General features: G+C 37.1%; 1 protein-coding gene across 1 annotated transcript in view; it reads right to left on the reverse strand.

Moving 5' to 3' along the window:
• The window catches only part of LOC121392694, a gene marked incomplete at its 3' end in the record, with an annotated part of 58,422 nt that extends 42,553 nt beyond the window's left edge, over positions 1–15,869 (reverse strand). The window contains exon 1 of the mRNA XM_041523798.1: positions 15,779–15,869. The remainder of the gene's footprint in view (positions 1–15,778) is intronic.
• Positions 15,870–17,630: the final 1,761 nt, after the last annotated feature.

Below are 17,630 nucleotides of genomic sequence, written 5' to 3' on the forward strand. Positions count from 1 at the left end.
GGGTGATGCATTCACAACGGCTTAATAACACGTCGCTTTATTCGTGGATTATTTTCGATAAAGCTGGTAAAGTTTTTTGTGCCCATTGTAATTGTAAAGCAGGACTTGGCGAATCATTTTCTTATGTGGCATCCACGTTATTTTATATTGAAGCCAGTGTAAGGTTATGGGAAAGCAGCACTATGAAACAGGAACCAGCCTACTGAATGTTGCCTGCATCATGAACTTCTGTTGACTATGCACCACTTAAAAACATTAACTTCACTTCAAGAACTTAAAACCCCCACCCGGCTGGATGAGCAGGTAGATCAGCCTCCACCGAAAAAAGTAATGATTCAATGATTGCATGCAATTCAGGAGACTGTCCCCACAAGCCATTTGAATGGTTTAATTTTTCTTGTATGAAATTAAAGAAAGCACCCACTGGAAAGTGGTATTGTATTGGCTATAGGAAGGGAGTGGCAGTGAAGAAAGTGAAATGTTTTAATAAAACTAAAAGAAAATAACTTTTCAAATACAAACTACTGTACACATTTACAGGTATTTAGTATCACTGGTGATGGATTTATGAACATTGAATTATAAATTATGACAAACTCACCAAAGAACTCACCAAAAAACAAGTCTGCAGTTTTCTTATCAATACTAATTGATATGAAACCCAAGCTGCACTGATGAGCCCTGGGAGGGCGAAATGTGTACAGTCAAAAAATGGGGGAAAAATTCAGTTATGATTATAATTTAACAACACTTTTTTAGTGATTAGTTATTTTGTCAGCACCTATATAGGTGTCATTTATTACTTTGTTACATAGAGTCTGGGACGTAGTCCAGTGGTAAAGTGCTTGTCTGGTGTGGGATTGATCCCTGTCTGTGGGCATATTGGGCTATTCCGTGTTCCAGCCAGTGCACCACGGCTGGTATATCAAAGGATGTGGTATGTGCTACCCTGTCTCTGGGATGGTGCATATAAAATATTCCTTGCCAGTGATAGAAATAAGCACAATGTTTCACTAGTCCACAGAACAAGTACATGTACATCTAGAAATATACATGTGTACTTGTCCACGAATATTGTCACCTGTCCAAATAACTGGTTTGTTTTATTCAAGTACATGGACATTGGTTTTGATTGTTCGAAATGAAGATGCATTGAACAATACACAGAGGTACATTTTACCCCCCCCCCCCCCCCCAAAGTAGATTTACACTTGTCTGGATAAACGGATAAGTGTCGATTTTGTACGTTTCTTGCTACTTGGAAATAGTGACCATTTGTAAAAAAAAAAAAAAAAATTGACATCCAATAGCCGGTGATTAATAAAGAATGTGCTTTAGTGGTGTATTTTGAATGGTGTTTATTAAATGACTATAATCAAATTTTTACTTTTTGGTGGAGGACATAGCCAGCGTTTTTTGTTTTTTAGAACTGTTCCAAAACTGGGCAGCACATACCACTCATATGGTAATCAATTTGTTTTCATTTTTTTTGTGCACAAGTACTAGGTAGAACACAGGCGACCAATATTTCTTACACCATTACCTAGTTCATTAACATGTTTCGCTCCTCCCAGGGCTCATCAGTGCAGCTAGGGTTATTCACTAATCAATGCCTGAAAATAACAACAAGGGATCTTTATGTGCACTTCCCACATCCCACAAACAGGATAGCACACACAACGTCCTTTGGTGGACCAGTTATGGATCACTGGTTGGGACGGGAAATAATCAAACGGGCCCCACTGAGGAGGATGGAACCTTCAGCAAATGGAACCTCAGACGTTCTTGCTACGTCCTGCTTCCTAACTTGCATAAGATCATATCATTTCATTGTAGAGTCCATAGCGGAGGAATCTACTTACAACCAACATGGTAGTCAAAGGATAGGAATATCCAGACGATACTGTACATTGCGAATTCTTAGGGATTACCAATACACAAGACATCTTTATGGCACCTGATGCGTGTCAGTCGGGAAGAAAGTTAATTATGTATACAAACTTTATTTGAAATTTTTTTACAATAATATTGGTGAGAAACGTGCCGTTGTGATCTGTGGTGGTGCTGCTACGAAGAAATGGCATCCAGATCCTGTAACGGTAACTAAGACGTAGGCAAAAGTTTCCGTTACAATACCGTAACTACAGGGACCCAATTATGCTACCAAATTTCAATAAAATCCGAGATGGTGCAATCTAATTAAAATTAGCTCCACTGATTAATTACTATTACCTGTGGATCTAACAGCACCCCGTTGGAGCTCATGTCCAGTTGAACTTTCATTCGACCAATCAAACCCTTACTTGCAAAATCGTGCCAGTGATTTGAAAAGAATTACGAAGTATGCTGGAAACCAATTTCAATATAAAATTTTATATAAAATTTGTTTCAAGATGGTATAGCCATAAAATCTGTTTATACTAGTATACAATCCAGAGTTTATTACTGCACTTTTCCCTCTGTTTTTTAATGTTGAAATAGACCAACAAGTTCACCTATTGCACAAATATTCTCGCCTGCAATGCTGTTAGATCTACTGGCAGACCAGTAAAACTAATTTTAATCAGATTGGAGACGGTGCATCCTAAAAGTGATTGATTTGACATGGAATGAGCCTAGACTTAGACAGTAAACCCAGTAAATTTTTCTATTATTAGAAACGTGTTTTGTTTTTTTTGTTTTTTTTGGGGGGGGGGGGGGGGTTATCACTGCTTATAAAAACGGAAGTGGTAGTGTTCATTATTAAAATCATTTATCTTGGATGCCAAATAATATATACACTGCTTTTACAAAAACGAAACTGGCAGCTGGCAACATCAATGCAATCGATTCACTCGATGAAGATGGAAATAAAAAAACCCCAATAAATCAGGGGTTCACAAATCGGTTGTCCGCGCGCCCGGGACAATCAAAACATCTTGCGGGCAACCATTCTTTGTCAAACACTTGCCCGACGGGCAACCAAGAAAATCATAAAACAAGTAAAATGAAAAACAAAACTTCACGACACTCGGACAGTCACGGGCAATTCAAAAGTTTCGAAACTGATAACTTGACTGACAGGCGATATAAATATCCACCCTAACGCTGCCATCCACTCAGCGTCCACCGTGCATGATTTTGACGAGTTCAATGCAGACAGATACATTTCAGAATGGTGGCTACTAGCAAAGGGTACAAGACATGTGAAAGGCCACAAACCACACCAACAAGCATCCAGTTCTGAGCTAAAATTTGGCTAAGCCATTTTCTATCTTCCGGTGTGCACAATCGGTTACATAATCTATCCGACACCTAACATAATAATAATACCAAATATTAACAGGGATCTTGCGTCTGGTAACGAGAAGAGGAGTCATCAAGAATTCAGCATAACAATGTTTGCTTATTTTAATAATCACAGTTATTAATGTTAACGGCAACATGTATGCAAGAAAAGTCTGAAAAATCTGTAGCGTGTTATTTTAACTGTAAAGTCTTTGAGCCAAAGTAATAAAAACGGACCGAAATTGCGTGTCAGTTTCATTACACATGCTAGTTCAGGGCCAAAGACAAGTAGGCTAGGGCCGAGTTCAGCTAGACTGAGCAAAACAAAAACATCTGCTAAACTGGTTTATGCGCTTCACGTTAAACCCAATGTCCACGTCGAGAACCAATCACATAGTTCGCGAACGTTTGTAAAACGTTCGTTGGCTATTCTCAGTGTGCATATAGGTCACGCTTGACAGTCAGCAGGGGTGCACAAAATCAGTTGTCCGCGCGCCCGGGACAACCAAAATATGTTGCGGGCAACCATTCTTTGTCAAAAAGTTGCCCCAACGGGCAACCAAGAAAATCATAAAACAAATAAAATGAAAAACAAAACTTCCCGACACTCGGACAATCATGGGCAATTCAAAAGTATCGAAACTGACTGACAGGCAATATAAATATTCACCCTAACGCTGCCATCCACTCAGCGTCCACCATGCATGATTTTGACGAGTTCAATGCAGACAGATATGTTTCAGAATGGTGGCTATTAGCAAAGGGCACAAGACATGTGAAAGGCCACAAACTACACCAACAAGCATCCAGTTCTGAGCTAAAAATTTGGCTAAGCCATTTTCTATCTTCCGATGTGAACAATCGGTTACATAATCTATCCGACACCTAATATATGATAATAATACCAAATATGAACAGGGATCTCGCTACTGGTAACGAGAAGCGGTGTCATCAAGAATTCAGCATAACAATGTTTGCTTATTTGAATAAGGCCAACAAAAAAAAAATTGTTTGTTTCCAGTCACCCGACCGACCCTAAATTTTGCCACCGACCCTGAACTTTTTTTTTTCTGCTGGGGTGGGGTGGAGTGGGGGGAAGCGCACAGAGAAGTTGTGGTCGCGGATCGACAAAGCAGACGACAGAAGTACTCAAAGTAGGATAACTCTTACATGTCAGTGTGTGTGTTAAATGGAGGTTGAGGGGTGTGTGTGCGTGGGGGGCAGCAGCGATGGTTTTTATACACCCCCACCCCACCTTTTGGCACCTTCTTACGCCGTGCCCTGGACCCAATCACTGGTGTTGTTAGAAACTGGACCCAGACTAGACATGCCTGGACGTTGAATGAATATGAGCATAACTAATTTGTTTGAAATTGGAATCATTAACCAGTGTTCTACGTTGCGACCAAAATGGTCGCCAATGCGACCAAAATGTTGGCGTGGCGACTGACTGAATTTATTATCGTCGCCATCTGGCGACTGACTCCAAAAACGAAAGTATTAAATTATTTGCCATGTGCGTTCAGAGTCCTAGCAGCGAAAACAAATGAAATTTGTTGACATCATTGTGCAGTCGGAACATTTCACTATTTACGAAGTTGTCCGATTGATCACTGTGAATTCCGTATTAATTGTCGGTACAATTCGTAACTCATCGTTGATTTTAGTAATTTGGCGAAAACAATCCAGATACTTACAACACATTCATAAATGATACAAAATGAGTAGTGTCGCACTGTGGCGAGTAACATTTTAAGCTTGGCTAGTACATTTTGTTTGTCCACTAGCCAAAGAAGAGTAAGTTATAAAACCGAGTGTAGAACACTGTTAATAGTACGTGCTCTTATTAGGTACCACGGTAATTGGTGACACACGAGATCGCATGACAGTACGGTGAAGTGTGTGGCGATTAAACGGCTTTTATTACAAACTGCTAAATACTGTAGGCCTATAGAGAAAAATATATCGTATTATCGTAACTCCAGTCAACTCATACACTGTAGGTTTATTTTCCAAAAACAACAACGTGCAATCTCAACAAAACAATCAAGGATTTCTCGATACCACATGCACAAACTACAAGTCATCGCGGTTTTTTTCCGCATGCAAAGGTGAAGGTCATTTGAAGAAGACGTGGTACAATTTTCGTTGTTGGCTACTGCTTAGGCCTAGTACCCAGAATTTGTTAATATACACGGGTGTAGCCTGTAGGAAGATACCAAAAAGTGGGGTGGGTGGGTACACACACGTATAAAATTAATATATAAACCATCGATGCTGCTACAAAGTACCCCCTTCCCCGCTTCCTACGCCAGTGATGTAGATAGGCCTATCAACTGCTGAGCATGGGTAATAATTAAACGGAATATTCAAGAATAACCACAAACATTAAACAGTTCACATTTATTTCAGTGTTTCAGTTAATTGGGAATAAATTAATTTGGGTGATTTTAGCATGGGTCCGTTCAATAGGCTAATAAACATTAAAACTACAAGTCCGTCCCACAGGGAACGCCTTAGCCAGAGTACTCTGACTGTAAGAGAGCTAGACGGACATTTGAACATAAACACGCTCTCATTATTTATGTCCAAATGTCCGTCTAGCTCTCTTACAGTCAGAGTACTCGATCTAGGAACGCCTTTTTTATTACTATGAAACTTACTACAAGTTATTCATTTCTAAGCCGATTGATTTGTAAATTGCACACAAAATTAGTATTGTTTTGTTATTTCCAATACAAGTTGGACAAATCTTTGAAGTTTTTGTGCAGTCATCTACTGAATGGATAAATCTGTGAACTTTTTGTGCAAACATCTATTGACCAACTTGGACAAATTTGTGCAGTCATCCTCTGACAAAACTGGACAAAGCTGTGAAGTTTCTGTGCAGTCATCTACTGACTTTTATTGGTGAAAGGAATAGTTTGAACTTTTTTTGTTTTCCTGTCTTTTGAAAATGGCATTTGAAACTTAAAACTGACATTGACAGTGAAATTGTTTTTATTTCTCTCTGGCTGCAAAGAGTAAACTAAGATTTTTCAGACAGCTTGCCTTCATGTTTTTCATCTTGAGACTGAGTTTTTCTCTGGCAAACACATTTAAGGTAGGGTAACCTTTGAACTAAAAAAAATAAAAAAATAAAATAAAAAATACTACCTACCTACCCTACTTTTTTTGGCCATGTTACCTGAAACAAACTTCTTTTTTTTGGCATAATCACAGTTATTAATTTTAACGGAAACATGTATGCAAGAAAAGTCTGAAAAATCTGTAGCGTGTTATTTTAACTCTGTAAAGTCTTTGAGCCAAAGTAATAAAAATGGACCGAAATTGCGTGTCATTTTCAATACACATGCTAGTTCAGGACCAAAGACAAGTAGGCTACGACCGAGTTCAGGTAGACCGAGCAAAACATTTCGTACCTTGGTCATTTCGTACCATTGTAAAAAGTCATTTCGTACCCTAGTAATTTCGTACCTTGGTCATTTCGTACCATTACTAAGTCATATCGTACCATGGCATAATAATTTATAACAATCACCCCGGTAATGTCTTTTACAAAATAACATCAAATTACACATTTGTGGTTAATTTAAGGGATATTTTATCAGCAAAAGACTAAAAATTATTGCCACTTTGTATAAACATTAGCTATTGGCTAATTTGGCAATCAGTAAGGTAGTTAATGTTTTAATGGTTGTTATTGTTTATTTCTTAAACAAATAAGATGCAAATAAACAAGTTTGAAAAGAAGACCTAATAAATAAATAATAGTTTGTTGGTCCATTATATTGTTTTGTTGTTTTTGACTAATTATCTGGAGCCATTTCACACAAAATTAAAGTTGGCAGTTAGTAGTAAATACCATATATGGCTCTTGTCAGGTAAAATGGAAATAACAGTTGACAGGTATTATGGGTATCAATACGATATGCTGCACAATAACGTGTTCTGATTTTCAAACTGTCAAAATAAAGTTTTAAAACAAAAACCACTGCTTTTATGCTATAGTCAATTCGTTTTCTATATACTGGAACGAAATGACTAGGGTACGAAATGACTGGGGTACGAAATGACTTTTCACAATGGTACGAAATGACTAGGGTACGAAATGACTTGGGTACAAAATGACTTTTTGCAATGGTACGAAATGACCAAGGTACGAAATTACTAGGCAGCATGGTACGAAATGGATGGTACGATATGACTTGGGTACGAAGTGACTATGATTCTTTAACATGATGCAAAAATCAACAAAATGGCGCAAATTACGAAATTGTTGGGGTGTGGAATAGATGGGTTACTTTAAAATACAATTAAAAGCAGTTCAAACCAAAATAAAGATTGCTATTTTACAGAAATAATGAGCACTGTTTGAAAAAAGAAGAGTATTGGCTCTCAGATTTTTATTAATGCCATAGGCCTTAGAATTTGGGGTGTGTTTGCAGAGGGCATTGGCTTCCAACTCTGCATATCTCCCCTCACCCACTGAACAATCAAAGTAATATATACTACTCAAAAGAATTTAAGGGTCAAAAATTTATAACCAAATAAGTTTCAGAGTGTATTAGATTGATGATGTAAACTACACCAAAACTTTTATTTATTGTTCCATATTTAAAAAAACACACAAATAAACGTCACTGTATACAAGAAAGTCACATGACATGCTGTCAAAGTTGAAGGTTGTCAAACATGGATTTTACACATTAGAACATTCGTTTAATAGTGTGTGAATCCACCCCTGGCGTGAATACACTCGACACATCGTTGCCTCATGCTGTTGATCAGACGTCTGAAGACCTCTTTGTTTTTTGTTTTTTACGAAATGGCCTGCCACTCTGCCATAAGAAGTTGACCCAGATCATGAAGGTTGGCCAGAGGGGCATGGTTATCCCGAACTCTCCTGCCTAATTCGTCCCAGGCGTGCTCTATTGGAGCCAAGTCAGGCGAATATGCTGGCCAATCCATCCTGGCGATACCTTGTTGTCAGAGAAAGTCCGTTACCACCCTGGCGCGGTGGGGTCTGGCATTGTCATCCTGCAGAACTGCCCCGCCGCCAATCTGCTGAAGGCCTGGGAGAACCAACGGCCGGATAATCTCATTCAGATAGCGGATTCCATTCAGATTGCCATCCACCACATAGAAGGGGGTCCTGTGGTGGATATAGATGCCGCCCCACACCATGACGCTGCCACCACCGAACCGGTGACGTTGTCTAACGTTAACGTCAGCGAAGCGCTCCCCAGGACGTCTGTAGACACGAACCCGACCGTCGTTGAACTGGAGTCTAAACCTGGACTCATCAGTGAACATCAATCGACCCCACTGAACACGTTGCCACCGCAGATGAAGCGTGCACCAGTGACGTCTGGCCGTTCTGTGACGTGGTAGGAGTGGTGGTCGAACAGCCTGGCGACGGCAGCGTAGATTATTGGCTCTCAGACGATTGCGTATGGTTTGATCAGACACTCGAGTTCCAGTCGCAGTCCGCAGATTGTCACGTAATCGGCGTGCAGTGGTTCTGCGTTGACGTAGAGCCATATTGGTGATGTAGCGGTCCTCTCTATTTGTAGTGCTTCGGGGTCTTCCCGAACGTGGACGATTTCGAACAGAATTCGTTGCTTGGTACCGTTGCCACAGTCGGCCAACGACACTCTGACTGACACCAAGTCTCAGAGCAACATTTCTTTGCGTATTGCCATCCTGAAGCCAAGCAATAGCCCTTCCTCGATCTTCGATAGTCAGTTGACGTCGTACCATTGTCAAATTTGGAGTGTGCACCGTACACGAACGCAAGCTCCAATTATACGGAAATTCAGCATTGGGAACATGGAATACACGTGCAAAGCGTGCAAATGAAGCGCTTTGTGAAAAAGCAAGTTATGGGCACTTAGCAGACCTTTCGCTTTCGCCCTAATTTACGTGCAAATGTAAGCATGTTTTCGCCATTAGAACTAGTCGACAGTGTCAATGACAGTGGATTTTAATTCATTTATGGGTTGCTTAGACCCACTTTCGTCAAAATGGAACAATACCATGCGTGACATTATGGTCTAGTTAATATAATTGACATTCAGAAAATAATGTCGAAAATATCGTCTGACCCTTAAATTCTTTTGAGTAGTATATTATCGTATTTGACCGGAAATAAGCCCAGGGGGCCAAGACAACTCATTGTGAGCTTAGCATGGGGTGGGCTTATTCCCAGACAAGGGGCCAGTTTTGTTGAAAAAAAATAAATAACAATACTTAAATGAACTAGGAAGAAAACAAAAAACGTTCAGTAGCACATCTATTAATTAGTGTTCCATTTGTTATTAATAAATAATAATTGTTTATGAAATTGTGGGTTTTTTACTAGTATCTAAACACACCTTCTATGTTACAATTACTTACCAGTGCTGTTTATTTACATCCAAAATTTAATGCTGAGAAGACTTAAAACAACAGCAATTAACAACAAACTCAATAGCATACACACGTTTCTGACACAGGCAGCCAGCTTACACTACAAAGAATTGTCAATCTAAGGTCATTGTTCTTAGCCAATCAGAATAAGGTATTTGCTTAATTAGCATTAACTGCGGACCCAGTGTGGTGGTAAAAATAGACATTGGTTTTTAGTTCATACTTGGGCTTGGATACTTCAAAGAAATACTGCAGGCATGAAATTGAAAACAATGTTACACACTGTTATTGTTAGACTGCTAAATCTCACTGGTGGTAAAATATTGTGTTACATTTGTGTTTAATTATCTGCAGGAGGTATGACCTTTTAAATGAACTTTTGAGCAAACTTGCAATTTCATGTTATTTATAAGGTGACGAAGTTGGGGATGGGCTTATTTACGAATGAGGGCCTAATTTCTTAAATGCTATCAAAACGGAGGGGGGCTTATTCAAAGACATGGGCTTATTTCCGGTCAAATACGGTAACTGCCCCTACCCCCTGTCTTTTGATTTTGATCAGGGGGTAATTTTGTTATTCAGATGTATTCCAGTTTGTACATAATTAGCTGAAAAAGATGCATTTTCATATTCATATATAAATACTCTATACAGTACTACACAAAACAATTTTGGCTAAAACTTTTTCATTATGGCAAATAAAAATCCCATTTGGGAATTTTTTTGGCTACAGGTATTTTTAATCCTGGATGAGCCCTGAGTTCATTAAAGTATTATGACTGTGACAGCCCAAGCAAGATCGAACCGCCTCTGTGGATCCATTCAGCTGATTGGGTTTTTTCTTGTTCCAACCAGTGCACAACAACCGGACAAAGGCTGTGGTATGTGCCTTCCTGTCTGTGGGAAAGTGCATATAAAAGATCCCTTTTTGCTGCATTAATTAGGAAAAATGTAGCGAGTTTCCTCTGATGACTACGAGTCAGAATTACCAAATGTTTGACATCCAATAGCCGGTGATTAATTAATCAATGTGCTCCAGTGGTGTCGTTAAACAAAACAAACTTTTTTTCAGCCTAAGCGAAGATGAGCTGTAGATAAATAATGTCAAAAAAGAAATAAAACTAAACTGATAAGTAATGATAATAATAAAAACATTTTAAATTTCAGTTTTATTTTAAAGACAGTTCAAAATTATATTCATAAAACCTTTTATGAAATACTATGTGGGCAACCAAGAGATGATGTTAGGCAACCAAACTTCAGCTACTGGTTGCCCACCTGGCAACTATCACAATTTCACATTTGTGCACCCCTGAAAATGTTATCCCAAGGTAGGGGATCGCTTAAAAAAAATCTCTTTATTATTTTTCAGATATCTTAAAACCTTTATTAAAGTAATATTAAAACGTTGATCAGTTTAGCAAAACAAATACCCATGAATGGTAAAAAAAAATTGCAATTTTATTTCATCTAGTACCAATGTGTCAAGTAGCCTTGTGCTTGAAACATGTATGGGGTACCTGTAAAAAAAAAGTACTCGAATTTTGTGCGAAACTAGGGTAGTCATAGACGCTACCCGTTATCTCAGAAACGAGCAGCTTGAGCCCCATTTTTTTCTGATTCACTTTAAGTGTAAGGGGTGGTAGTATTTATATCCGTGGCGTTTATGTCGGTTGATACGTTGCAGGTAGGAGTTTTAGCCACATATGTTACTATTGTCGTCTATGGGATTTGATTTGGTAGTATACACCCTATAGCACATATTCAGTGCATAATAAAAAACATGATTTTGTCATTTTATTTAATTAAACTATACTGGTTGATAAATTAGCCATCACTCGATCATGCAAGTTCACAATGACCTTGACCGTGACAATAATCTCTGTACATGGCTCTGAATGGAGTTTGAATCAAAGTTAGCACTGAAGAAAAGTTGGTTTTGGCCTATAATTCATACTGTAAAGATTTCAATAATTTCTTTTTACATGGCATTTGACTTGCCATATACAACTGCTCTTAAATATGGTATTATATATAAGCAACCTGAACTAAGATTTTAATAGCAATTTATTTTTATATTAAAAATAGCATGTGCCAATAGTGGGTTAATGTCTTTAGTTTCCATTAACCTTGTTAATTTTTTATGTATGAAATTCTGAAAACTCAAATTTGTAAAGAAGTTGATTTTTATTGTCATTTTGACATATTTATAGGGTGCTAAGTTATATTTTAGACAAATTTGTAGTTTTATGCAAAATTTAAAGTAAATTTTAAGAAAAACTTTACCAAAAACATAATTAAATTTTTTGTCACTATTGTGCCTTCTGTTCTTATTTGTACATAACAATAAGGTTGTTAAACATATACTTAGATCTCCAGATAATTTTTTTTTTTTTAATAATCACTTAGTTAGCTCTCATGAAAAGCATTTTGAGTTTATACTAGATTCAGAACCAATTTTTTCAGATCTGATTATCTGCCTTGGATTAAGTTGATAATTTATTTTATTGTTAAAGCTGTATTACCTAATGTTACTAGCTAAATAAAATGCTGGATTACAGATTGTAGGAATACATCTAATGTACATATTGTATTCATCCGGATTAGAAAATAATGCAAGAAAATAGATGTTCGGGTAATTTTGTCATTTAAAAATAGGTTTTTTTCAGTAATTAATCAAAAATAAATGTGTTAAAGCTGCATGATTATTCCAGATATCACAACTATTAAAACCTCCAACTACAGTAGGCTATAAATAAAATATAGTCAGGAATATTGGTGGCTGCCAATAGTTTTGATGGTTCATTATGAAAATCAGCATGGCCGATGGATTTGAAATTCGCACACCTGGTAACTTGAAGACACCCACACCCAGCATACAGGATTTCCTCCCAACACTAATGTTCAGGACATTAAGTCATTACTTCATACAGGTACAGTCATGTTTGTGTTTCCTTCCTCAGACAGTGTATTTTTTTAATACTGATATTTCTTTAATGTGCCTGTTAAGGTCTTCATAATCTAGGGTTCAATCAAGTGCATGTGTTTTAATGGAATTCTTTAAAGGGGTAGAGGTACTCTGACTATCTTTGTTGTCTCTACATATATACCTGAGTACACACACCCAACTGAAAGTAAATATCTTCAGGAGTTTTATTTTAAAACATTTTGTTGTTTAATATGACATATTGCATTTGTACAAAACTATATGCAATATATATGCTTTTTGAGGTGTACATTATATTAGGTTGCACTGTAGAAACAACAGTTTCAGTGAGGTTGTCAGTTTATGTCAGAATACACCAGATCCTGGTTGTCATAAAGACACATAGCTGGACACTTTTTGAAAAATGTATGTTATCAGTATAGGTAGTACTAAACCAAATAACTTCCGGCTGGGTCAAAGTGCGAGGTGCACCGAACTTTTGATAGAGAAGTGAACACCACAAGTCCTGTGATTGGTTATAAATGTGAATGTGTTGGTTGTAAAAAATAATAGTTTCATCTGGGTAAAAAAAAATTGCAATTTTATTTCATCTAGTACCAATGTGTCAAGTAGCCTTGTGCTTGAAACATGTATGGGGTACCTGTAAAAAAAAGTACTCGAATTTTGTGCGAAACTAGGGTAGTCATAGACGCTACCCGTTATCTCAGAAACGAGCAGCTTGACCCCCATTTTTTTCTGATTCACTTTAAGTGTACGGGGTGGTAGTATTTATATCCGTGGCGTTTATGTCGGTTGATACGTTGCAGGTAGGAGTTTTAGCCACATATGTTACTATTGTCGTCTATGGGATTTGATTTGGTAGTATACACCCTGAATGTCAGACCGACACTCCCGTTTTAACTGAACTACGTTTTAACTAAGAGTGCACAAAAGATAAGGCAGCTTGTACATCGTACCAACTTTTCATTATCAGATACCAAGGTCCAAAATAAGGGATATGTATTTCCTCAAAGTCGACCAACACACAACTATATACAGTAATGAAGCGTTCCTTTTTTTCTTTTTCTTTTATTATTATTATTTTTTAATGGTGGGGTGGGGGCTGCACAACCATCCTCCTTTAATTTTTACCCAGCAAGAACACTATATAGGTACAATTTAATGTCATCCATAGAACAATTTTCATGTCATATTCACCGAAAACTTGAGCAACTTCGTCTCAGAAACACCAGGTTCCGTTAAATATTATCTTATACTAGTAGTCCATGATTCCATTTATAATAAATTCTTGTTTAGTGAAGTTTATTGACATACACTGAAGAAATTCGACTACATGTACCATCGATGTCCCAAACTGCGTTCACCTAACAACACAAACACAAATATGATATTTACGGAAATATTGTTCTACATTTTTCAGCTACAATACAACAAAATATATTGCAATCAACTAACACAAAAAATCAACAATGTGGATGTAAAACAAATCCATTCTAGTAAACGTCATTTTCCATTCTTTTCAAATATGTTTCGTAACTATGCACAGCTGACGAACACTTGTTTAATACATCCCTAACATTTGATGTCAATATTGATAGGCATTACGTTTATAATACCAATGAATAGTTTGTAAAATATATTATTTAATGAATTGATTCATAATTAACACAATTTATACACTCAAAATTATTTACAATTGTTATGAATGGATTATGAATACTATTCACTACAATGGAGGCACAAAAATGTAGCATACCTTTTGCAAATCGAAAATAATAATTGAAAACAAATTCTAACAGCTGGGTCTTAAAAATCGTAAAATTTAAATGCTTTGGCCTTGTTGATCTGGCAAGTGTGAGGTCATGTGACACGCACTGAATGCTAATTCATCTTTCTCCATTTTAAGTAAATTTTTACAAGTCATGTGGACCCGATATCGGTAAATTTAAGGAATAAACAAAAACGACTATTGTCCGAACCAAATTGTTAACAACTACGAAAAAAACCTCTCCTACCTTTAATTGCCGTTAGATTTCCTCCAAAGTTTGTCCAGACACAAATCTTGAAAAAACCATTAAAATGACACATATTCCACATATCAGATGATAACCATGTCACCTATATCGACTTCGCTGAGAGCGCATAGGGAAAAAAGCATGTAATTTTGTATCAACTGCCATTTTGACTTTTTATGGAATATTCTTCAAGAGGGGTGAAAGGATAGGACTTAATCTAACAATGTCATAACATGTTATAATATAAAAGCAAACGTGATGACGTCATATTATTATTATTTTTTTTTATTTTTATTATTATTATTATTTTAATGATCCCACTAGAGATCATCGATTTCATATTAATTGTGTCACAAACTTTGGAGGCTTTCACCCCTCTTGAAGAGTATTCCATAAACAAGCAACATGGCAGACGGCAGAAAACTGCATGTATTTTTCCCTATGCAATCTCAGCAAAGACAATATCGGCGACATTGTTGCAGTCTCGTGTGTGGAATCTGTATATTTGTAGTGGATTTTTTGCGATTTGTGTCTGGACAAACTTTGAAGGAAATCTAACAACAATTAAAGGTAGGAGAGTAATTTTTTGTAGTTGTTAACAATTTGGTTCGGACAAAATAAGTAAAATTAATGGTTTTAGGGGTTTGTAAAGTTTTGTATTTAGATACTTACTTTTCTGAAATTTATTGTTTATGAAAATGTTCCTGAACTGTGAAGAAAAACCTCATAAATGAACGACATGCCGATGACAACAAATCGGATGTTGATTGCGCGAACCGTGCACGAGAAAACAAAGTGAACGGAATTTGAAGCATAACGCAGTTACGGACGTTGACGATACATACAGAAAAATAACCTTTCAGACAAGTTTACTTGCTGCAAAAATCAATTAAAAAAAATTGAAGTCGGCATACTCAAAATTGCCGTCGGTCGGCCCTTTCACCGACGGCAATATTTTTTTTTTTTAATTGCTGTGGGTGATAAATGCTTAAGTTCGAGCCCTGAAGGAGAGCGAGAGAGAGAAAAAAAGTCACGTTCAGACGAATATGTTTTTCTTTGTCCATTTTTGTTTAATAATATGCCATGAGCTGGGCTAATTAACAATGTTAAATAATAATAATATCATAATGGTACTTACCTTAACAAAATTGTAACCAAAAAAAAAGTGTAATGTTTTTCCTTTCTGATATTACATACTGTTTCAACGTTTGTTTGGACGCCGATTCTCTGGGCGTAACCGGACAGGGCATGCGCTTAAAACTTCGATACTGCACGAGTCCATTAGGGTTATAGGGGTAGTCGTAAAAGTAATTTTAATTTTCTTACGTATGTACTGAAATAACTTAACTGCATATGTATACTAAGTGTGTTGTAACTATGAATATGATTTTAGATATATATTTTTTGATTAAAACACAAATCATTGCCAATCTTTATGATCATGTGTACAATCTGTACATCAAATCGACCATTTTGGTATCACCCTTCAAAGTGCTTTTATTAACAGCTAGACTGAACTGGAGTAAACCAGAAATTATCAGTTTAAAATCGAAAGTGAAAGTAGTAAATTATACGAATTTGGTCCTATTGTGGTTTAAAATCTCGTATATGAGTCACCGTCCATGATAAAAGAAACAAATTTGTAGCAGGCGCGTGTGCAGAGAGGGTAGAGGTCGGGGATCACAACCCTCGGTACCTACTTAGCGATTTATATATATTTAAATATACATTTTTCGAGGAAAACTAACGTACTACGTACTCGACACCCCCCCCCCCCCGAACTTAACTCACCGCGGTCTAGAACCATTTGCATAAATCATGTTAACGCACCTGTGTAGGCGTAAGGGGTGGTACGTAGTCCAGTGGTATGTGTTATCCTGTCTGTGGGATGGTGCATATAAAAGATCCCTTGTCACTAATGGAAAAATGTAGCGGGTTTCCCCTCTAAATCTATATGTCAAAATTACCAGTAGCCAATGATACATATAGTGACGGGATCCCTAATCGGGCCCCTGGTACCTCCTGTCACAGTACGCTTGCGCTCCATGCGCCTGTAGTACTAATCACTTATTATACAAAAAAGTTTGATTTATTTAACGACGCCACTAGAGCACATTGATTTTTTATCTTATCATCGGCTATTGGACGTCAAACATATGGTCATTCTGACACTGTATTTTTTATAGAGGAAACCCGCTGTCGCCACATAGGCTACTCTTTTACGACAGGCAGCAAGGATCTTTTATTTGCGCTTCCCACAGGCAGGATAGCACAAACCATGGCCTTTGTTGAACCAGTTGTGGACCAGTGTGTCTCAGTGGTTAACTAAATAGTAAACGTATCTAATAAAAGTAGCATATATACGTATAAATTATTTAGCACGAGATTTACAACTAAACCCTTTTTTCCACACTGGCCAATAAACGGGGCCGATGCCTATTCAGTAGCCAGTTAATTAGTCCTGGCGAGGGATAGGCAAATCAGTTAAGAAGGTACAGTACTGTACCACTGGGCTACGTCCCGCCCCCTGAATTATTGGTATGTATGCTTTGCTATAAGTGTTTTAAGATGTATAATAAAATTGTCTTTAAAACTATCTAAAAATCCCAACGTTTCGTTTAAAAACTTTAAACTTCCTCAGGGGAATAAAACACAAATGAAATAAGTGTTTTATAATATTTAATGCAATAAGTTGCCATTCATTTAATACAGGACTAAATCCGTCAAATGAAGATGTTTTTTCCTTTATCAAAAATGGCATTTCATATTGTTTCTGTAAGCCTCATACTCAAATACAATTTATCAAAAAAATAAATAAATAAAAATGTCAAATTAAAAAAAAATCCCAAAAAATCGGGCACTCGAAGAAACACCAATGTTGAGTTGTTCTGGGTCTTTGATTAGTACATCTAAAATATTAACGTGTACCGTACGTGTCCTGCCATTACATCGTTTCTATTCAGGTTATCGATATCAAGTCTATCAGAGTA

This window comes from Gigantopelta aegis, unplaced genomic scaffold (assembly GCF_016097555.1).
Source record: "Gigantopelta aegis isolate Gae_Host unplaced genomic scaffold, Gae_host_genome ctg4305_pilon_pilon:::debris, whole genome shotgun sequence".
NCBI classification, from domain to species: Eukaryota; Metazoa; Mollusca; class Gastropoda; order Neomphalida; family Peltospiridae; genus Gigantopelta; species Gigantopelta aegis.